Source organism: Schistocerca cancellata, chromosome 10 (genome assembly GCF_023864275.1).
Source record: "Schistocerca cancellata isolate TAMUIC-IGC-003103 chromosome 10, iqSchCanc2.1, whole genome shotgun sequence".
Classification (NCBI taxonomy): Eukaryota; Metazoa; Arthropoda; class Insecta; order Orthoptera; family Acrididae; genus Schistocerca; species Schistocerca cancellata.
The window spans coordinates 91741556-91766212 of record NC_064635.1 but is presented as its reverse complement, the minus strand read 5'-3'; the positions used below and the strand labels follow the sequence as shown (position 1 = coordinate 91766212).

Genomic DNA, 24657 nt, shown 5'->3' with positions numbered 1-24657 from the left:
CTCAAGCGTCGAAAATCTAGGTAGTGATGATTCCAAGCTCGGATGCTAAGAGGCTCAGGTGTTATTCTGCGATATTCAAAAGTTTTATAGATGCGCTTCACAAACCATTCTTGAAGATTAAACCTTTGCAAAAGCTAGGACAATAGTGATGTAAAAAAGTAATCAGCACTCCTAATTTAAGTTACACTTCTTTTTTATTACTTTTGTTGCAATATCACGTAACTCGTCCCAAAACATCACTTCACAATATAAAACATACTTGAAAATATCTTCCTCACTGTTAAAGTTCACATTTCAGAAACTGACTACAATTTGCGTCTTTTTAACATGACGACCAAAGCTTGCCTCTCTAATAACCGCTTACGCGCCCAAAAAATAGGGGTTACAAGTACGTCAAAGATCATAGTGACAAAAGAAAGACTACGCATAAGAATAATATCATTTCAATATATACATATCGATGCATCGAAGTACCTCTACATTAATGAAATCAAATCTGAATGTTGTCACAGAAATATGTTAATTATTTTACAGAAACACAGTAGAATATTGCTGGTATCGAGAGGTTGAGGTGAGGTTACGTAATGGTTACGTAATTCAAGTACCATTACAGTAGGGAACAGCAAACTTTTTTGATGAAGGCACTGACCGTCTCACAGTCAGATAAATCTGCTAAGAGCTGTGGCAATTACTTTTGAAATAATAAACACCTGAAGCGGTACTGTAGTACTCTTCATTTGAGCCTTTGAGGCTTTTTTTTTTTTTTTTTTTTTTTTACAAATTAATGTGCATGACTTGCAGTTACCCATCTAGTCAGCTGGACGTGGAAAGTTGTTATTTTTCTGCCACCCTTCCTGTATGGATGTGAGTGACTGAAAGTAATTATTTTGAGAGTAAAAGTATGGATCATTAACCAAAGATAAGTAAGTGGTGGTGGTGGTACTGAATTAGCAAATCCTTGACGCTAGGTGGTGCAAGAGTAGAGTTGACAGTATCATGCTCGAGTTTCACCTGTTTCTGGAGGACGAGGCAGGGAACAGCCAATGAGCTGCGTCTTCCTCGTTTCGTTTGAATAGGCGGTCGTTGGGGTAACTTTCCGCGATATTCGGCACTCAGCAGAGGGGACACCTAGGGTGAAGACGTGTCTCAGAAGCTGCGGCAGAAATGGTGAGATAACCTGGTTAAAAATGACTCATATTGTTGAAACCTTCCCGTCTGCTCTACATCTCTTTTGTTACGCAACCTTCCCTTCTACAATAACCTATGAAACCTTCCCTTAGGATTTCTATCTCTTGCTCAATAATAACAAATGAAATCTTCCCTTTGAAATTAATTCTCTTTCTCAATCTTCGCATGCAAGTTTAAACGCTGCTTATTAAAGGTAGTCAACGGCCTTGCCGCAGTGGATACATCGGTTCCCGTGAGATCACCGAAGTTAAGCACTGTCGGGCGTGGTCGGCACTTGGATGGGTGACCATCCAGGCCGCCATGAGCTGTTGCCATTTTTCGCGGTGCACTCAGCCTCGTGATGCCAATTGAGGAGCTACTCGACCGAATAGTAACGGCTTCGGTCAAGAATACCATTATAACGACTGGGAGAGCGGTGTGCTGACCCCATGTCCCTCCTATCCGCATCCTCCTCGGAGGATGACACGGCGGTCGGATGGTCCCGATGGGCCGCTTGTGGCCTGTAGACGGAGTGGTGGTTTTATTAAAAGTGATTTTCTGATTATTTCGTGGAAACAGTCGTTACCTGCAATAACCCAAAACTGTTCCTTACCTGTTTTTACTGTTACTGGATCGCTATCTGACTGCTACATCGAACTGCGACATGAATATATTTACTCTGCTTGCTATACTCTATTAGCTGCTGGTGGGCTGTCATAATAAGTGGCTGTATTTGTTACCAAAGCTGACGTTATTCTTTAATAGCAAAGCTGACATTATTCTTTAATTAATTTGACCTAAGCTACGTAATTCATAGTTAAACTTTTTCTTGACAACAAAAAAATTTTGAAAAGTTTTACGTTGATGGTTTTTGGGATGGATTATAATCAGTTATGCAATATTGCTGGCAAAAATTAATTATATTCTGAATGAAATGATTTTACAAACGTTCAAATGGGACTTACTTTTTACAATAATCTTACAACTAGCATTGCGCAAACATACCTTCAGTAGTCTTGAGTTTCTCAAAAAATTATTCAGCAATATTAGTTCCTCTTATGATAATAGTTAGCCGATATCTCTGTACATCCGTTTATAATCTCTTGTAAATCATAGCTGGTGGCAGGCAGGCACACCTCTCCTCTCAACCTCTTGCTTCAGACCTGCTACCGACTCGCTTCACATCGCGCTTACTACTGACTTCCTACGAACGCTAAAGTGCGGTCTCTCACGCCAACAATGCTTTCTGGTGCAGACAGTCGCTGCTACCATTACAAAATCTATCAACCCGCGGTTTTTCCCGGTCTTTTCTTAAAATGTATGCATACGCGGTCTCTCCCGCCCTTTTTAAAATTATATCAATGTGCGGTCTCTCCCGCCAACAATACGAGGTGCATTCAAGTTCTAAGGCCTCCGATTTTTTTTTCTAATTAACTACTCACCCGAAATCGATGAAACTGGCGTTACTTCTCGACGTAATCGTCCTGCAGACGTACACATTTTTCACAACGCTGACGCCATGATTACATGGCAGCGGCGAAGGCTTCTTTAGGAGTCTGTTTTGACCACTGGAAAATCGCTGAGGCAATAGCAGCATGGCTGGTGAATGTGCGGCCACGGAGAGTGTCTTTCATTGTTGGAAAAAGCCAAAAGTCACTAGGAGCCAGGTCAGGTGAGTAGGGACCATGAAGAATCACTTCAAAGTTGTTATCACGAAGAAACTGTTGCGTAACGTTAGCTCGATATGCGGGTGCATTGTCTTGGTGAAACAGCACACGCGCAGCCCTTCCTGGACGTTTTTGTTGCAGTGCAGGAAGGAATTTGTTCTTCAGAACATTTTCGTAGGATGCACCTGTTACCGTAGTGCCCTTTGGAACGTAATGGGTAAGGATTACGCCCTCGCTGTCCCAGAACATGGACACCATCATTTTTTCAGCACTGGTGGTTACCCGAAATTTTTTTGGTGGCGGTGAATCTGTGTGCTTCCATTGAGCTGACTGGCGCTTTGTTTCTGGATTGAAAAATGGCATCCACGTCTCGTCCATTGTCACAACCGACGAAAAGAAAGTCCCATTCATGCTGTCGTTGCGCGTCAACATTGCTTGGCAACATGCCACACGGGCAGCCATGTGGTCGTCCGTCAGCATTCGTGGCACCCACCTGGATGACACTTTTCGCATTTTCAGGTCGTCATGCAGGATTGTGTGCACAGAACCCACATAAATGCCAACTCTGGAGGCGATCTGTTCGTCATTCGGCGATCCCCCAAAAGAATTCTCTCCACTTTCTCGATCATGTCGTCAGAGCGGCTTGTGCAAGCCCGAGGTTGTTTCGGTTTGTTGTCACACGATGTTCTGCCTTCATTAAACTGTGCATGGGGGCTTTATTAAATATTAATGAAAATATTTTTTTAGTAGCTGTAAGTCCGATTACGCAAGTCTCGTAAACGGCTGGCACTGACTAGTTTTAGTATGCAATCTGACTGCTTAGAATGACAACAAAAAATGAAATGAAAATTTTCTGTTAACACAATTAATTAATTAAGTCCCCAGCAACTATAAAATCTACGAAGCCAACATAGCACAAGTGTAGCTGTTCTGTATGTGGTAGTATGACTCAACGCACATCTGGCACGGTTCTTCTTCAACAAGACAAGAATTTTTAAATACTAATTATACTGACGTGATAAAAGAAAATTAGAAATACTATGATTGCGCTAGAAAATCAGAATTACACTCTAATACAAGAACACACGCCAGATGCTTTGTTGACTGAACTTGTAATGACACATTATTCAAGACGCTGAAGGAATAAAGAAAATAGTGTTTCATACCTCCATATATATTGACGAAATGCACTCTGACCATTACAATATCTCCATTAGAACAACATCTGCTATCTCTCCCATCAAACCACTGCATAAAACATGGAACAACACTCTCCACTCCCACATCTCACTCCGAGTTCACGACAAGCAGTGTCCACCACAACTTCTCGGCAAGCACTGCTTGCCGCTACATCTCAATAATCACTGCCAGTGGAGGCAGCGGAACAATACTCTCTGGCGCGATCTCTGGCGCTGTGGCTCAGTGTAGCCACCTTTCATATGCCCCTCCTCCACGGGCTAGAATTTGATGGTATTTTTGCCAGCATTGGTGGTGAAAATACCACCAAATTCGTCAAAAAAAAAATACAGACAAACATAAAAGATAATATTAATATGTCAGTATCATATAACTAGATAAAATTTTGGCTTTGCACTGACCTTACAATAGCCTAATATATAAAATACAGTAAGGAATACAAATTCTTTCATACATATGACTTTACATAATAGTTTACACAAATATCATGTGGTTAAACAATTCAATCGATAGCGTCAGCAATGACGAATATGAGCAGGTAAGAGTCTTATCACTTTTCACAAACAGTAATACACAAAAATCAGTTTATACAAATATTTACATAAAATGTTTTCATAACAAGTAGTTGACAGTTCCAGCAGTAGCACCCAGCATTGTGGAACAGGTGCAGACTCCAACAGGTGACATCATTTCAGTAGAAGCAGTTCATCAGTGGCACCCAGCAATGTGGAGTAGGTTCAGACTCCAACAGGTGACATCATTTCAGTAGAAGCAGTCCATCAATGGCACCCAGCAATGTTGAGTAGGTGCAGACACCATCAGGTGACATCATTTCAGTAGAAGCAGTCCATCAATGGCACCCAGCAATGTTGAGTATGTGCAGACACCATCAGGTGACATCATTTCAGTAGAAGCGGTCCATCAGTGGCACCCAGCAATGTTGAGTAGGTGCAGACACCATCAGGTGACATCATTTCAGTAGAAGCAGTCCATCAGTGGCACCCAGCATTGTGGAGCAGGTGCAGACAGCAACAGGTGACATCATTTCAGTAGAAGCAGTCCATCAGTGGCACCCAGCAATGTGGAACAGGTGCAGACTCCAACAGGTGACATCATTTCAGTAGAAGCAGTCCATCAGTGGTACCCAGCAATGATGAGCAGGTGCAGACTCCAACAGGTGACATCATTTCAGTAGAAGCAGTCCATCAATGGCACCCAGCATTGTGGAACAGGTGCAGAAAGCAGTCCATAATATTCACTATCACTGATCACACTGTTCATCAGCAGAAATTAAACATGTCCTAGTGGCACCAATCATGTAGAAAAAGTACAAGTAGCAGTCCATAATATTTACTATCACTGATCACACAGTTCATCAGCAGAAATTAAACAACTATCACTGATCACACTGTTCATCAGCAGAAATTAAACATGTCCCAGTGGCACCAATCATCTAGAAAAAGTACAAGTAACAGTCCATAATATTTACTATCACTGATCACACAGTTCATCAGCAGAAATTAAACATTTCTAAGTGTCGCACATCATGTTTAAAAGTGCAGGTAACAGTTCATAACATTCACCATCACCACTCAGACAGTTCAAGCATGAACAATAGTTTGAATACACATACAAATGCTTTTACAATGCTCTTACACTAAACATACAAATTCTAATAAACACACAAATGATATCAGATAATTGTCATATTACTATTACAAATACTCAAATATCAGTAAACCTATAATATTTATGGGTGTCAGTGCAAGCCACTACAAACAAACAAGATAATATTTAGGAGATAGGCGGGTAGGATCAGGAAAGGAAAACGCACAAAACACACTCACTCATCTTTCATCCACACTAAGTACTACTGTGTAATTGAATAGTGCTAACTGTGTACATGCACTTCTGTCAAAATTTCATGTTCATCATGTGTATCAAGTAATAGTGGCAGCAATGTATAACAGTCAATAATAGTTAAGCCAACGTCATAGTCATCATGTCAAGACCAATGTTTGCCAAGCCAGATCAAAATGTATGGTTGCTGAACAACTGTCAGTGTGCCAAGATATGCAACTTCCTCTCTCCAAAAAAAAAAAAAAAAAAAAGTACATACTGCTTGGTGATTTAACAAAATGTGTGCAGACAATCCTCCTTCCATTTTAGTGTTCCAGTCTGCTGTCTTCATCCTCCTTGTTCCATACAGACCAACAAAAAAAAAAAAAAAAAATATGCACCTCACTTATTTTACCTCTTATACACTAAAACTCCAATCAACTTCATATAATCTCAATACCTCAATAATACCTCTTCAATACGTCGATACATATAAACCTTATTGCCAGTATCATTTCACTTCCATAACAACTCTTTCCTCTAGTCAGTCGCCTCGAACAAGTACAGATAAAATCCTAATGCAAACCTCCACATCCCATACAATCCGAAGACACACTGTCAACACACAACCTCTGTGTAATCCATCTGACTCAAATCTTTCACTCATTATGAATTATAAACAAAGAATGCATACATGACCTCTAACAGACTTAGTTTGAATAACTCTCAGTAATTAAGTACGATTACGGAGTGTGAATGATCCTAATTTTTCACAGTGTGGACACCACTTCAAGAATTATGGCAAACAGAAGCAAACATGTGGAGTATTTCTTGTGTCAAGTGTCACTTCCTATTTCAGTTGCTCACGAAAAATGCAGTGTAATAACTGTCAATGGTCTAAACCTAGTTTTGGTATGTCATATCGTTAGCTTCCTTCCTATTAGCATAAATTTATACAGCTTCCATAAAACCTCCAGCTCATGTGACTTCTGTGATGTTTCTTGTACTAAAGTCGCTCGTCGAATTACTGCAGTTCATTTTCTTATGTTAAAATATAAGGCACTGAGCGTAAGCAAAGCAAGCAATAGCGAGTAAATATACCAGTAGTGAACAGAATGTCAACAAGTGGATGCAGCACAATTCTTACAACGAGGTTCTGCCAAGCGAACAATCTGTAACTAATACAATAGTGTGACCTAAACTCTATGTTCATACACAGTATATCAGCATTTCTATATACCAAATTAAAGTATAGTTATGACAACAAGCAGAAATGTGTAAATGTGCAATCCATACGCATAGCAGTAAACATATATCTTACGTACTGAACAGGTCATTGGCATCGTATCAGCGTAAGCAAATAAATGTTCATATGTAATCTTAATAAGTAAACATGAAGGCGCAAGCAGATACATCACAAAGTATAACTTACATACCTAACCACATCAGCACAATTAATCAGGTGACAATTATAATTTAAATAAATAAGCACAGCAGGCACATAATAAAAAAATATGACATCAGTGAAAAAGCATAGCAGCCAAGCGATGCATAATATACACAAGTTACAACTCAGTTCATTAATAATCATTGTCAAAATCAGTTAACGTACGCAAGCACGTCGCTTCACAAGTAAATTCATAGAACATGAAATTAGCACAAAGTCTGAATCACGTAATCGCGAGCAGCAAATTACGTCTAAAGTACGTACCTAAGTGGAAATATGTTACCTGAAAAATGAACTCAATTAATAGTTACCTTTTTTTTAGTTTATTAGTTTCTTCTTGGAAATTACATTCTTCCTCAAAATTTCTCGATAGCAAGTCGTCTTAACGTCGGACACGCACAGAATTTACCTGAAGTTCTTAAATATTTTATAGAACCGTATCCTGAAAAATACTGAATGTTAATAACATAATTCATCAAGTCATTATAGCTTTATACTGATTTTATTCGGAGAAAGACTGAGTATTTGTTTACGGCTGTCAGTGCATTCGCACTGAGCGCTCGATCAGCTGTAGACGTAGCTGTGACGTAGAAAGCAATTGTTTGCGGCCAACGACTGCCTTGGGCGGCGCGCAGACTTGACTGTTGCTTTGAGTATATGCCGCCGCCAAAACACAGCGCGGTATCCTTGTACTCTCTGCATGTTTACATAAACGAGGTGTGGCCAAATCGTCCAATCTAACAAAGCGTCTAAGAAAATTACAGACGCCAAGGAAACTACGAACATCACGTTTTGTGGTAGGAACAGCATAATTACGAATAGAGTCAAGTTTTTCTGGATCAGGAAGAATACCTTCTGTAGAAATAATGTGACCAAGAAATTTCACCTGAGAACGACCAAATTCAGATTTTTCTAAGTTCACTGTAATGCCAACTCTTGCAAAAATACGTAATAACGAATCCAAAATTTTGTTGTGCTCACTCCAAAAACGTTTAGCAATAAGAATGTCGTCAACATATGAAGTAATATTGTCACGAAGATAAACAGGTAAAATTTCATTTAAACTACGAATGAATGCTGCTGAAGATACAGTAAGTCCAAACGGTAATTTACGAAATCACTTTTGGGTAAAATAGTCATATCCGGTTATTTTTTTTTTTTTACTTACTCTCTAGATAGATTGATAGTTGAAGAGTTGTTTCGATAGATGCAAAGAATAGTAAAAGGGTAGGCAGCAGTGCAGAAAACTAAAAGAGAAATAGCACCACTACAGCTCGAGGCCCTGTGCACGCTACGGCACATATTCACTTAGAGTAGTGAATCCCCTGAGGACATTAACAGCTGCACATAAATTTCAGTTTGTGACTTAGTGGCAAATTTAGCGGAAGTGCGTACATAAATTGATCTAACCATGAACGTGGATGTATGTCATTCTTAGAATTGCGGAAGATCTTAAATTTCCGAACAGTCAAAAAGCGTTTATAGTCAAAGTTTTCGCCTCGTGGCGACAAAGACCTACCGCGTCTGTCCCAGTCCCAATGTCGATTATTGTCAAGTTCGCGCGCCTGGCGATCTCTTGTTGCATCCCGTAAATGAAACAAATTATTTTCTTCAAAGCCCTCTGCTATCCGTGATTCTAGATTTCTTCTGCTGTCTTTTCCTACGATTTCGCCTTCAATTTGTTTGACTTGCTTTTTTAATGCCTCAAATTCCCTTTTCACGCATTCATTAAATTTTCCCTGATTTTCAACATGCTTATTTATATTCTGGTACTCTTCGGTTTCTGCAAATGGTAATGGAGCTGTATCATCAGAATCTCTGTCCCCATTTAAACTAAGATTTGTCAATTTATCTGATATCTCCTCAACTCTTTCCGCTAAATCACCTATTTTTTCTCTCTGTTTATTTACGTCTTCCGCGACTCGGGTTTCGGTATTAACACATTTAGTAGTTAACTGTTCATGCTGTTGTGTTAGGTTATTTATTCTGTCATTTGGTACGGATTCCTCGATTCCCTCAAATATTTCTTTCTTATCGTGTGCACGTTGCAAATTTAACTCTGAAAATTTCTGTACTATCACGCGATCTCTTTCCTCCTGTTCTCTATCCTGTTCCCTTTGTCTAATCTCTACTGCAATTAATCTATTATTGTGAGAATTCAAAATCGGTTGTACTTCTTCTCTGATTTCTTTCTTTAATTCATCTTTCATATTTTTGAAACATGTCCCTATTCGTGAATCTAACCGTGTTTCCAAAGTTCCCATCTCGGTTTTTAATTCAGATCCAAACTGTGTTTCCATTGTTCCCATATCAGTTTTTAATTCAGATCCCAAAGTTCCCATCTCGGTTTTAATTGTTTCTATCTCTGTTTTAATTGTTCCTATCTCTGTTTTAAATTCAGATCGCAAAGTTCCCATCTGTGATCCCAACTGTAATATAGCACCCATCAACTGCTCCATATTAGCCGGTTCGAAATTCTTTTCGCCCCTAACATTTCCCGCAGAACTAACTTCCTTCTGCATAGCCATAAAGCTATCTGTGTTCGATACTATTTCAGAATCTTCTATCGTTAATCTCGTACTCTGTGAATTTTCTGATTGAGAAAAATTTTGAAATGGTTCCGGACTATTTTCCCGACTTCTTAAATTGTTTTCCACTTCATTATTCATGATACTGTTTTCCTCTGTTGGCGATTTCGCCATGTTAACAATTTCTTCATTCTCACTATCCATCATTTTTGCCTTTTTCATAGATCGCGTAATCATTTACAAAACATACAAAGCTCGTCACTGTACGAAAATTACACACAATGACTCCTCCTCTCCAACAATACCATTCACACGAAATGTTTCCCTCAAACACGATTAACGAACAATTGAAATAATTGCAATAGATTGTCAAACCCGTAGACAAGACAACAAATTTAAATTTTGAAAAATACCATTAGAAGAATGCCGATTACCAAATCTACACATGCAAAATAGACTACAATTACTAAGCTACAAATTACTACAACAATACTACTGTCTACTATTTTTGCAATCAGAAGAATTCCAAGGGACGATCCGAAGCAGCGGTCGCCATGTGCATGGGGGCTTTATTAAATATTAATGAAAATATTTTTTTAGTAGCTGTAAGTCCGATTACGCAAGTCTCGTAAACGGCTGGCCCTGACTAGTTTTAGTACGCAATCTGACTGCTTAGTATGACAACAAAGAATGAAATGAAAATTTTCTGTTAACACAATTAATTAATTAAGTCCCCAGCAACTATAAAATCTACGAAGCCAACATAGCACAAGTGTAGCTGTTCTGTATGTGGTAGTATGACTCAACGCACATCTGGCACGGTTCTTCTTCAACAAGACAAGAATTTTTAAATACCAATTATACTGACGTGATAAAAGAAAATTAGAAATACTATGATTGCGCAAGAAAATCAGAATTACACTCTAATACAAGAACACACGCCAGATGCTTTGTTGACTGAACTTGTAATGACACATTATTCAAGACGCTGAAGGAATAAAGAAAATAGTGTTTCATACCTCCATATATATTGACGAAATGCACTCTGACCATTACAATATCTCCATTAGAACAACATCTGCTATCTCTCCCATCAAACCACTGTATAAAACATGGAACAACACTCTCCACTCCCACATCTCACTCCGAGTTCACGACAAGCAGTGTCCACCACAACTTCTCGGCAAGCACTGCTTGCCGCTACGTCTCAATAATCACTGCCAGTGGAGGCGGCGGAACAATACTCTCTGGCGCGATCTCTGGCGCTATGGCTCAGTGTAGCCACCTTTCAACTGTCGCACCCACGAACGCACTTTCGACACATCCACAACTCCATCACCACATGTCTCCAACTGTCAATGAATTTCAATTGGTTTCACACCACGCAAATTCAGAAAACGAATGATTGCACGCTGTTCAAGTAAGGAAAACGTCGCCATTTTAAGTAGTTAAAACAGTTCTCATTCTCGCCACTGGCGGTAAAATTCCATCTGCTGTACGGTGCTGCCATCTCTGGGACGTATTGACAATGAACGTGGCCCCATTTTAAAACAATGCGTATGTTTCTATCTCTTTCCAGTCCGGAGAAAAAAAATCGGAGGCCTTAGAACTTGAATGCACCTCGTACTTTGGTGCAGACATTCCTTGTTACCACAATTATTTCCAAAATGACAAATATTAATTATTCCTACTTAATCCTTTTAATAAAATATAAATATCTTTCATAAATTGTCGTCTGACAATAGACAATAGAAATATACACGTCTTACATTGTGTTAGACGTTACGCGGAATGTTGCCTTTCAAGTAGAGCTTGGACAGCATACACGGAGAGATTCGACAATTGTAATTATTTTGCAATATTGAAATAGCTGCGGTCGCGACGTCTCGCTTATAACAGACGACATTTCCCTTCAGCATTGGACTGTAACTTATGGTATTTCAGTTATTTCTATTTCTTAAATCAATAGTTTACATCAAACACTTCAGTTTGACATGTGTATTGAGAATATCTATTGAATTTAGAGGATTTTTTCCTTGTGGGTGACTGTTTGCAAATTTTGGCACCAGACCACTGTGGTACACAGACGAGTAGATACGTGCCTAAAGGCACTTTCAGTGCTTCATTACGTCACTACGAACCTGTAAATAAAAATGCTTCTAGTCAGTGGCTTTTTCAGTGTTCTGCTAAATTAAGTTATTTCGTGTGTGTTCTTGGGTGTCTGGTGGAGCCATGTGCTTTGCGCAAAATCATTTTAAGGGATGGGTTCTCACTCAATGCTAAGGAGTAGATTCATTGGGTCATGTCTTCTGATTATTATCATCGTAATGCTAAGGTAAAATTTTGCGTCAAAATATGAAAAAAATTGTGTGTGATTTGTGCCATGTGCCATAGTAGAATTTTCAGTGCCAAGTGTGTTGGTGTTGTGTGCCGTAGTTTACAGAAGAGCTAATATTACGTAGAGTTTAGTGATCATTACCTTCTGTATAATGCGGTAATGCAGCTGTGGTTGTGTGGGTAATGCTGTTGAAATTTGCGCAAGGCAGGGCAGACTTTACTGTAACTCACACAGCCACTCCGGCACTATACCATGTCCTTATTAGACAGCAAAGCTTAGAATTTGCATGCAGAGTTTGCAGTGTAGAGTCGTAAATGTGCTCAGTGTGCGTGTCACCCATACATCATTAAATAAGCTCACTCTTTAGGTCCTAAATAGTGTGGCAACGATTTTATTAACGTAGAAGACCGATGTACGGTTGCTGATGTATTTTATGGTGTTATTACCAGTTTTTCTTTGTTATGATTGCTTTCGATTTGATTTGTGAATGATCATTTTTAATAGCTTGCTTACCGAACGTAATATTCGAATGATCATGTGACATTGAACTTTGATATAATAAAAACCTAATTTTGTTACTGAGTCAAATCTCGTGTTGATCAGCTAACATTTCACTACGTGCCACCTTAAAATCATTCTGAGATTTGGTAAAAGGATAGAAAGGGTTAACATTTTTTGAACTTTAATTTTGTATAATATCTGAGTTATTGAATAAAGCGTATCATGGACGAATCATATCTGATCCTCCCTCCGTATCGGCTGTACTGGAACTTGTTGATAGGAGGCTAGCGTTATCCGTTGCGTAGAAACAATAGTCTGAGTAGTGTAACAGACTGTCACAAATCTGATAGAATACTCAGAACGGCCCTAAATAACTTGTAGAATAATGCCTAATGTCAAATCACGAGATCCCGTTCAAATGGTTCAAATGACACTGAGTACTATGGGACTCAACATCTGAGGTCATCAGTCCCCTAGAACTTAGAACTATTTAAACCTAAGGACATCACACACATCCATGCCCGAGGCAGGATACGAACCTGCGACCGTAGCAGCAGCCTGGTTCCGGACTGGAGCGCCTAGAACCGCTCGGTCACAGAAGCCGGCACGAGATTCCGTAATAACAAATATGAGCCAATGAAAGACGGTGGAAGTAGAGGGTAGGTTACAGAGTTTACTCCCTTTTCTTCTGTTTTGACCAGAACACACTACAGTCGTCTGGACGCAACTGTGGGTTCTTTGATCCTCAGGTTAGGTGTCACATTAAACTAGAACACATAATATATTACTTCACTTTATTACATAAATTAATGAACATCGCCAAGATCTTTGCCACAGGATTGCTTGATAAGTTACATCTGTTATTGACTATTAAAGCATCACTTGATACGTGTGTTAACGAACTCTCCTCTTGCAATACATTGTTCCACATTCAAACGAACAAGTGCCTCAGAAACTTTAACCATAACGTTGCTCATATACCGGGTGATCAAAAAGTCAGTATGAATTTGAAAACTTAATAAACCTCGGAATAATGTAGATAGGTAAAAATTGACACACATGCTTGAAATGACATGGGGTTTTATTAGAACAAAAAGAAAACAAAGTTCACAAAATGTCCGACAGATGGCGCTGGACAGCAAAAAGTCCGTTACTGCGCATGACAATCATGTTACAGAATCGCACCATCCCCAGCCTGGCTGATAAACACCTGCTGGAACGTGCGATGTTTATGCAGGATGGCGCTCCACCCCATATTGCTAGACGCGTGAACGATCTCTTGCGCGCGTCGTTTGGTGATGATCGTGTGTTCACTTTCGTCATGCTTGGCCTCCCAGGTCCCCAGACCTCAGTCCGTGCGATTACTGGCTTTGGGGTTACCTGAAGTCGCAAGTGTATCGTGATCGACCTTCATCTCTAGGGATACCGAAAGACAACATCCGACGCCAATACCTCACCATAACTCCGGACATGCTTAACAGTGCTGTTCACAACATCATTCCTCGACTACAGCTATTGTTGTGGAATGATGGTGGACATGTTGAACATTTCCTGTAAAGAACATCATCTTTGCTTTGTCTTACTTTGTTATGCTAATTATTACTATTCTGATCAGATGAAGCGACATCTGTCGGACATTTTTTGAACGTTTTTATTTTTTTGGTTCTAATAAAATTCCATGTCATTCCAAGCATGTGTATCAAATTTTACCTCTCTGTCTACATTATTCGGTGATTTATTCAGTTTTCAAATTTATACTGACTTTTTGATCACCCAGTACTATAATACTGAATCCTTCCGATGAAGGCAGGCGCTCAAACAGAGCGCTTACATGCCTGGCACTATATTGACCTCAGTGTAACGACACTGCTGCTGCTGACAGGACAGGTTAGATATTCAAGAGCGCCTACCATACGTCGTTGCGGACTGCAGCGAGAACTAACGTCTGTGGTACCAATTCACACTTTGGTGTGGCAGTGTGACCTCTGGACGATACTACTTTTATCCCCTGTGTCGTTTTCATTTGACTGGCCTTTATGTTACCTTGCTGCCAGTATCAATATTTCTAACAGCGTTACATACCCGGTGATCGTAATTACCAAGTGATGATAATTAAATATTCCCTATTTAACGCGTTATAACACAGAAACTAATTACCGTACGAGTACCAAACTTGGTAGCATTCGTATCCAGAACAAGGAGTGCATGATTTCCATGCGTCACACTGCCACCGTTCAGTTCCAACTATGGTCACCAAGTGCCGTGGTCACTCATCATGATTTGTAGTCTCACGCACCTCGTCAGTCACCGTGAACTTGTTGACGTGTCAACATGAGCTTCGACAAAAGGAGCAGGGCATTATTGGTGAAGCTTGAAAGGTGGCTACACTGAGTCACAGCGCCATAGACTGCGCCAAAGATTATTATTCTGCCGCCTCCACTGGTGCAGTAGTAGTTCAGAGGTTGCTGTGGGTAGTACTTGTTGAGAGGATGTCGAGAGCAGTACTAGTTGAGAGGATGTCGAGTGCAGTTGTTCTGTTGGGCGAGAGAGTAGTTGCTGTTCGGTTGGTGTAATGTATAGATGGAAGATGACAATGCCTCTTAGTCACAGGTACAGTCAACAAAGCATCTGGCTCGTGTTCATGTATTACAGTTGTAATTCTGGTTTCTATGTGCAATTATAGTATTTGTGGTTTTTCAATTAGTTCATTGTAAATGGTGTTTAAAATATCTTGTCGTATTGAGGAAGAACCGAGCCAGACACATGTACGTTCACACTACCACACACAGAACAGCTACACTTGTGCTTTGTTGTTTCGTAGCTTTTATAGTTGCAGGGGACTTAATTAATTAATTGTGTTAATGGAAATTTCTTGTCATTCTTTATTTTTATTTTATGCAGTCAGATTGCGTGCTAATATTACTCAGGGTCAACCGGTTACGAGATTTTGTAACCGGACACACAGCTACTAAAGTTATTGCATTTATTTCTTATTAATTAAGCCCCCATGCAAGCTGTATTATCAAAATAACACTAATGCTGTAGCTGTACTTCGAGAATATCGCCAGATGATAGGATTACGGAAGAAGGGTCCTCTTTCGCCACCCGTTGTGCGGAGTACGATGAAAAAGTTCGAATCGACTGGAGAACTGGGCGTCGCTCCTGGAAGAAGCTGACGACCGGTTGCACCACAGGTGGTTGATGGAATGGTAGACAACGCTGCACGCAGTTCGCGATCGTCAGGCAGTGTGCATGTTGTATCATGCGTTCCAAAGGATTGGAAAAGGGCACAGGTCATCCCCGTTTTCAAGAAGGGACGTCGAACAGATATGCAGAACTATAGACGTATATCTCTAACGTCTATCAGTTGTAGAATTTTGGAACACGTATTATGTTCGAGTATAATGACTTTTCTGGAGACTAGAAATCTACTCTGTAGGAATCAGCATGGGTTTCGAAAAGATCGTGTGAAACCCAGCTCGCGCTATTCGTCCACGAGACTCAGAGGGCCATAGACACGGGTTCCCAGGTAGATGCCGTGTTTCTTGACTTCCGCAAGGCGTTCGATACAGTTCCCCACAGTCGTTTAATGAACAAAGTAAGAGCATATGGACTATCAGACCAATGGTGTGATTGGATTGAACAGTTACTAGACAACAGAACGCAGCATGTCATTCTCATTGGAGAGAAGTCTTCCGAAGTAAGAGTCATTTCGGGGGTGCCGCAAGGGAGTGTCGTAGGACCGTTGCTATTCACAATATACGTAAATGACCTTGTGGATGACATCGGAAGTTCACTGAGACTTTTTGCGGATGATGCTGTGGTATATCGAGAGGTTGTAACAATGGAAACTTGTGCCGAAATGCAGGAGGATCTGCAGCGAATTGACGCATGGTGCAGGGAATGGCAATTGAATCTCAATGTAGACAAGTATAATGTGCTGCGAATACATAGAAAGAAAGATCCCTTATCATTTAGCTACAATATAGCAGGTCAGCAACTGGAAGCAGTTAATTCCATAAATTATCTGGGAGTACGCATTAGGAGTGATTTAAAATGGAATGATCATATAAAGTTGATCGTCGGTGAAGCAGATGCCAGACTGAGATTCATTGGAAGAATCCTAAGAAATGCAATCCGAAAAGAAAGGAAGTAGGTTACAGTACGCTTGTTCGCCCACTGCTTGAATACTGCTCAGCAGTGTGGGATCCGTACCAGATAGGGTTGATAGAAGAGATAGAGAGCAGCGCGCTTCGTTACATGATCATTTAGTAATCGCGAAAGCGTTACGGAGATGACAGACAAACTCCAGTGGAAGACTCTGCAGGAGAGACGCAGTAATCGCGAAAGCGTTATGGAGATGACAGACAAACTCCAGTGGAAGACTCTGCAGGAGAGTCGCTCAGTAGCTTGGTACGGGCTTTTGTTGAAGTTTCGAGAACATACCTTCACCGAGGAGTCAAGCAGTATATTGCTCCCTCCTACGTATATCTCGCGAAGAGACCGTGAGGATAAAATCAGAGAAATTAGAGCCCGCACAGAGGCATACCGACAATCCTTCTTTCCATGAACAACACGAGACTGGAATAGAAGGGAGAACCGATAGAGGTACTCAAGGTACCCTCCACCACACACCGTCAGGTGGCTTGCGGAGTGTGGATGTAGATGTGGATGACAGTTGAACATCCTGTGGCCCTCTGTACGGAAGTTGCTTCGAATCATTCGCAAATGGTATCTGCACAAGATCCACATCGTACAGCTGCTTGCAACACAGGACACACAACGACCTGTTGACTTCGCTCGCAAGGACTGAAGTGGACGAGGGCTGGCCCTGGACCATTCTACGGACAGATGGTCATTTTTCTCTGACAGATGAGGTGAACACACAGAATTGCCGAGTGGGGGGATCTTCACCTCCAGTCACTGTGCACGAAGTTCCTCTGTAAGGTGAACGTGTCACTATATGGTGTGGCTTGATGGCCACGTTCATCATTGGCCCATTCTTTTTTGAACATGTTGGTGCTCAAAGACCAAAGACGTGCAGTGTGACTGGCCAGCGCTAATGTGATTTGCTTTGCAAGCGTGTCATACCCGCCCTACAGGAGGGACACGCATTGAGCTCAACAGTTCTCATGCGAGATGATGCCCCACCGCACATCGCTCGTGAAGTTCACCTGCTTCTCCCAAACACATCCGGAAAAGATCGAATTATCACCTGATCGTTTCCAAATGCTTGGCCGGCACCATCACCTGACCTCACTCCCTGTGATTTTTGGTTGTGGGGCTACCTGGGTTTACCGTGAGAACATTCACACATGTGCCGGTCTTAAGCGCTGCATATTAAGAGAGATAGCCAGCATAACTACGGACATGCTTCGTTCTGCTCTGCAGAATGCAGTCCTGCGCTTTCAGACTCTTCCGGACACTGATGGGCGCCATATTAAGCCCCTTTTGTAGCAGTAATGGTACCGGTATGTAATGGTATGATGTACCATAGCAGCACATTGAAACTGTTTCAGTCGAATTGATTCTGTATTACTTCTATTCCCCATGTCCTTGACGTTAATGCCACCGAGTTTGGAATTCGTACGTGAACCGTGAATTTACTTTTAAAATCTTTTCCTAAAGAATTTACTTTATTTACTAGCGATTCATCAATAACATTAACACATTTAATCACACTATGTAAGCATGGAAGTAGTTGCCAGGAAGTAACTGATGAAAATGAAATTACCTTTAACAAATGGGAATTTTATTCATAAAAGCCTTTTCAAAAAAAGATTTAAAATTTATAAGCAGAAAAGCACCCTCGAAATATCAAGTTACAATTTTATTCAAAGACATAAAGAACAATATTGACAGTATGATCCTTCGGGCTGAGAAGCTTGCCGCGCCCTTTCAACACGGCCGTAGTCACGACCGCTCACGACAACCTCAGAAAGACTACACTGTTGCAAATCTGCAACACACCAGATTACTTTAAACTAAATATTTTAACAACTCACACAAACAAATTAGGTATGCACCCTGTAAGAGGGATGGAAATGGTACAAACACTCACACTAAGAAATTATTTGCCACCGAAAGTACAATTTGTTTTTAAAAAGCTACGTACTTTTCTTTATAGCATTCATAACGTATCCTGTTTCAGACCTCACGCAAGCCGGCGTGAGTTAACGCGTGCATTTCGGCTACTTCCGAGTGGCGTGGCTGTCTTGCTACGCCACAACACATTACTTTATAAAAAATGACTATTTAAATAAAACCCACGAAATTCAAACTTACATAAAATGTACATCATGCTCTACATTATGTGGTGTCACCGCCAGACACCACATTTGCTAGGTGGTAGCTTTAAATCGGCCGCGGTCCATTAGTACATGTCGGACCCGCGTGTCGCCACTGTCAGTAATTGCAGACCGAGCGCCACCACACGGCAAGTCTAGAGAGATGTACGAGCACTCGCCCCAGTTGTACGACGACTTTGCTAGCGACTACACTGACGAAGCCTTTCTCTCATTTGCCGAGAGATAGTTAGAATAGCCTTCAGCTAAGTCCATGGCTACGACCTAGCAAGGCGCCATTAACCATATCTAGAGAGAGTCTCACTTGTGTCATCAAGAATGCTGTACACAAATGATGGATTAAAGTTAAGTATTATAGAAGCTACGTACTTTTCTTTATAGCATTCATAACGTATCCTGTTTCAGACCTCACGCAAGCCGGCGTGAGTTAACGCGTGCATTTCGGCTACTTCCGAGTGGCGCGGCTGTCTTTCTACGCCACAACACATTACACATATACCGCCTCGCAAGATGATAGGCATGATAAAAACATATTTCACGAATTCGGCCTTTACACCTTAATTCTATAAATTCGTTAACACCGAATCCGACAAGATGACAGAGGCAGCTATTAACGTATGGCAGATTGACAGGGGGATTACTGAACAACCCGAACAGCAGATTGCTCTAACCCTCCCCAACTCCACAAGGAAAAAAAACGGACCACCCAATTCACAAATAACCACCTTCCCGTGGATGGGCAAACGGAGAAGAATGGTGGGACGACCCCAAAACAAAGTGGCTGGTGACCTCACCCAGAAAACAAGTAGAATTTAACAAGTAAATGAAACAACATATCTCCAATCACTTAACTTCTAACAAACTGCGATTTCCGGCGAAGACCTGGCGCAGCACCCCCAAATCGCTCTCCCGAACCGTCCGCTGCCAGCCGCTTCAACGGACGCAGGAAGGCGCGCCGATCACCCATCTCATGGCGTCGCAGCTCGCCCCGGCAGCCCGATGTCGTGGTTTCGCTCCTGTTGCTCTCGTGTGAACCACGAAGCCACTACCCCTTTCTATACGGCGCGGCCCACTGGACTCACGTGGGGACATCACATGCGCCGACGCTCAAGGCACAATTTGGTTGGTTGGTTTTGGGGTTTGATGGGGGCTAAACATCGAGGTCATCAGTCCCCAGCAGACAAGTCATCTCGTGTCTCAGTGCGCGACCCACCAACCGACCGACCGATCCAACCGCCAATGACCGTTGCCCGAGCAACTCGAGCAGACTAGCGGTCTAACGCGCAGACTCAGATGCAGGAACTCAATCCTGACCGGGCGACCACTAGCTGAGTTCTGTTACTAGCGGAGTGGCAAGACTCTCATTTTATGGGTTAAAGTTTGACCCAAACGACAGACATACTCGCACTCCGACGACAGACAGACACTAACTGGCGCACAAATGGGAACGAAAGACAGACCGACAACTGGTGACGCGAGACTGACCTAGCCTCACTCCGACTGACCAACTGCCGAGCTGATAGCGCCCCTTAAATGCACGTGAACAGGCAACCTTTCCGCTTTCCCACCAGAGGGAGACACCAAAGCTGCGATTGCCACAGTGGCGCCACCGCCAGAAACGGAGGGCGACTGCTTCACACAACGCGCTGCGGCGCGCTCTTCAAACAGCAATTTTTTTTTTACCTTTTTACCACGGCTCAGTATGGTAATTAGTTTCTGTGTTATATGTGTTAAATGGGGAAAGTTTAATTATACCCAGCCGGTATATGAAAATCATCCTCCTACTTCTATCATTACCATTATTACTATTATTAATTATTACTCACAATATGTCTTTAAATTACAACTTCCTGACGTTGCAATGTTAATGGATTGTAATGCCCTTAAGTAATTAAAGAGTGATACACAATTTTTTTCTGTTTGTGTGCAGTGTCAGAGTCATTCAGAGGCTCTTGAGATGTTGAGACTAAATAGATATTTAAAGGGAAAAAAAATACGAGGTAAGGCAGGGTACCACCTGGTGGACATAACCCCAGGTGACGCGGAATATCGGCAGCCATGCGGAGCTAATGGGCAGCGTTAATTAACAGTCGAGACTATGTCACAACTCTCTGCACATCCAAGACTGTGTCGAATGCCATTGAAAAAGGCCTTTCTTTCCAAATCTGTGCTGCGTATGAGGTCGCGTGACCCAATCTGTCGCACGCATTAGCATTTAAAGTGGCCAAATTAATTACCAGATCAAGTCCTGCTGCGCTCTGTCCTGGATATATTGAGCGGAACCGAGTATGACGCAGCCACAGCTGTGTGGTCTTTCTTCACAGTTCGGTACAGGTCACATTCTCTCGATATTTGCCACTTTCCTCTTTCTAAATGTAATGTTCTTCCATGACACCATCGAATATCTCACATAAAACGAAGAGAAAGGCGCGTTGTCTCACGTCATTCTTTAGTGATCTACGGTTCTATATTTCGAAACTGTGTGTGTGTGTGTGTCTGTAAAACGGGTAGAGTAGCGCCAATGAATTCTTTGAAACTGGACAGACTTTCGTCGATAAACCACGAGTGTATTGTGAATTTGTATTTCAAAGAGGAGATTCGTGGTTTTGTATATGTATGAACGAGAGAACGAACACTGTAAGTTTTTCAGTAGTGCTTAAACAAGTTGTATCGTATGGTATGTAGTTAAAGGTATGTAGAATCCATTGCTCTTTGCCTCGTATGATGTCATTTTATGCTACAACTTCTTCTTCTCCTTCTTCTTGCGTTGCAGCCTCTGTAGGACCACAGGTAGCCCCTTCGTGGACTGCATTTTACTCTTCTTCTCCCAGAACCTCTTCATTCTTTCTCTTCTTCTCTTCCGCTCTTCCTCCGAGATCTTCAGTGTCCGTTTCTCCTGTCGGCTCCACTGATGACACTCTAATTTTTTCCTGTATTCTTCTCTGTCATTCATCTCCGGCATATTGGTCGGTGTATATTTGTTCCTCCAATTTTCCTTTCCTTTGACCTTGATCCCCAATTTCAACCAGTACTTCCGAAGTTCAACAGCCTACTTGGTTCCTGTCTTTCCCCTTGTCCTCCCTGTTGTTTCCCACACTCTCTTCGTCATTCTGTCCATACTCATCCTAACTACAGCAAACCTTGCCCTTTTGAGTCTGATTTCCCCGGATATTGTTATCATGTTCCGGTACAATTCTTCCCTTGGTCTTCGCATCCACCTCTCTCCACGACTTTTGGGATCCAGTATTTTTCTCTTTCTTTTCACTAGTTGTTCTGTCCCATTTCTTCCTAGTGTCATCGTCTCAGCAGCATATAATACTGCATTCCTCACCGTTGCCTTGTAGTGGCTTATCTTTTCCTCTGTGGATATACTCTTTTTATTGTATATCTCTCTCGTCATGCAGAACGCTGACCTCATCTTCTTCATCCTCTCTGTTATTGCTCCTGTTCCTTCCTGTTATAAATTTTTCCAGGTATTTAAATTTCTCTACCATCTGCACAGTGCCTTCCAGTGTTTCCCAGTCTGCAGTGGTATTTACTGTCTTTGTCTTGTTATAGGCGATCCTCAGTCCCGCCTTTCTGGCTACCTTACTTAAGTTGCCGAGTTGTGTCTTTGCGTCTTCTTCCATGTCACTTACTATTGCTATGTCGTCCAGGCAGTCCACTTGAGCCCTGTTGTCCTTTTTGTCCCCCACATGGGTCTTTGGTATTCCCATTTCCTTGTTTATTGCTCTCCGCTGCCTGATCACTTCGTCCAGTGCTATATTGAACAAAAATGGTGAGAATCCATTTCCCTGTTTAACACTAGTCTTGATCTTAAATTCTTCTGATAGTGCTCCCCTGAATCTCACCCTTGCTTTTGTGTCTGTCAGAAATACTTTTATGAGTTCTTGTGTAGTTCCATCAAGTCGTCTGTTTTTCAGGATCCTAACAAGACTTCTTCACAGTGTTTGTCGTTGGGACGTTGGAAGTATCATTCTGCTATATATACATCTGCATTTTAGCAGGTTCTTTAAATTTGTTTGCATAGTTTAAAAGGAATAATGTTTCATGTTTCACTGCTGTTCCACGGTATTTTGAAATATCCTTTATTTTTATAACAACTATTTGTACTCCTTTTACTGAATAGTCCGTGTCCTGTGAATTGCTGTGTTCGTCGAACCTAACAGTTTTGCAACTTGTTTTTAAAAAAAAATGTGTCTCATATTTGTGCAGGAGATGGTACCGTTCAAAAAGATATATACAAACATGCCCAGAAATGACATGTGTCCTATGATAGCCATATTTGAAAGTTCATTTAAATGAAGATTATGTGCACTTGGACACACTATCACTGCGCAGTAAGTTGAATTCAGTGAGATTCATAATCAATAAACGATCGCTCATTTATTGCAGTGAAACAGAATGTGTGCTCTATACTACTGAAACACGTATTTGGGTGAGTTCTGCATACAGACCAACTGAACACCCTGTAATAAACTCTTCTCTATGCATCTAAATTTTAGAAAATGACGGATTACAGTGACTCATCATTATTTTGCCAGTCACTTCTTATTAGGTGGAGCGAGAGTAATGTCGTTTCTGCTTATGTCGATATTCGTTTGTCGTTTATCTGCTCATTTCGTACTTGAAAGTTCCGCCAAAGACATTTTAAGGGTAGAATGAATTGTTTATTATTTCGTAATTTATGGTGAAACAGCCAGTGAAATACCAGGAGAGGTAGGCTATCGGCATTGTCTGCTTTTTGAGTTCCACAAGGGTAGTAACGCAAAGGTCGCTATCAAAAACATTTGCGATGTTTATCCAGGTGAAATAGACGTTCGTAAACGCCAAAGATGTTTTTTTAACAACAAGTTTAAATCCAGTAATGTTGATTTTTTCGACTCTTGTCGATCAGGGCGAGCAACAACTTTAGCCAGTAACGTGTGCATGGGGGCTTAATTAAAATGCAATAATTTTAGCAGCTGTGTGTCCGGTTATGAAGTCTCGTAACCGGTTGGCCCTGAGTAGTATTAGTACGCAATCTGACTGCATAAAATAACAATAAAGAACGACAAGAAATTTCCGTTAACACAATTGATTAATTAAGTCCCCTGCAACTATAAAAGCTACGAAACAACAAAGCACAAGTGTAACTGTTCTGTGTGTGGTAGTGTGATTTAACGTACATGTATCTGGCACGCTTCTTCCTCAATACGACAAGATATTTTAAACACCTTTTACAATGAACTAATTGAAAACCAGAAATACTAAATTGCAAAAAAATGGTTCAAATGGCTCTGAGCACTATGGGACTTAACATCTGAGGTCATCAGTCCCATAGAACTTAGAACTACTTAAACCTAACTAACCTAAGGACATCACACACATCCATGCCCGAGGCAGGATTCGAACCTGCGACCGTAGCAGTCGCGCGGCTCCGGACTGAGCGCCTAGAACCGCTAGACCACCGCGGCCGGCTGTAATTGCACATAGAAGCCAGAATTACAAGTCTAATACATGAACACGAGCCAGATGCTTTGTTGACTGAACCTGTGACCAAGAGGCAGTGTCATTAAAGAAATGTGAAATAATTTTTTTTTACCTCCATATATACTGACGAAAAATACACTGTGATCATTGCAACATCTTCCATCTATACATTACACCAACTAAACAGCATCTACTC

General features: G+C 41.3%; 1 pseudogene; it reads left to right on the top strand.

The window, feature by feature from the left end:
- Window positions 1-1384: 1384 nt before the first annotated feature.
- On the top strand, window positions 1385-1502 carry LOC126107038 (5S ribosomal RNA; annotated as a pseudogene).
- Window positions 1503-24657: the final 23155 nt, after the last annotated feature.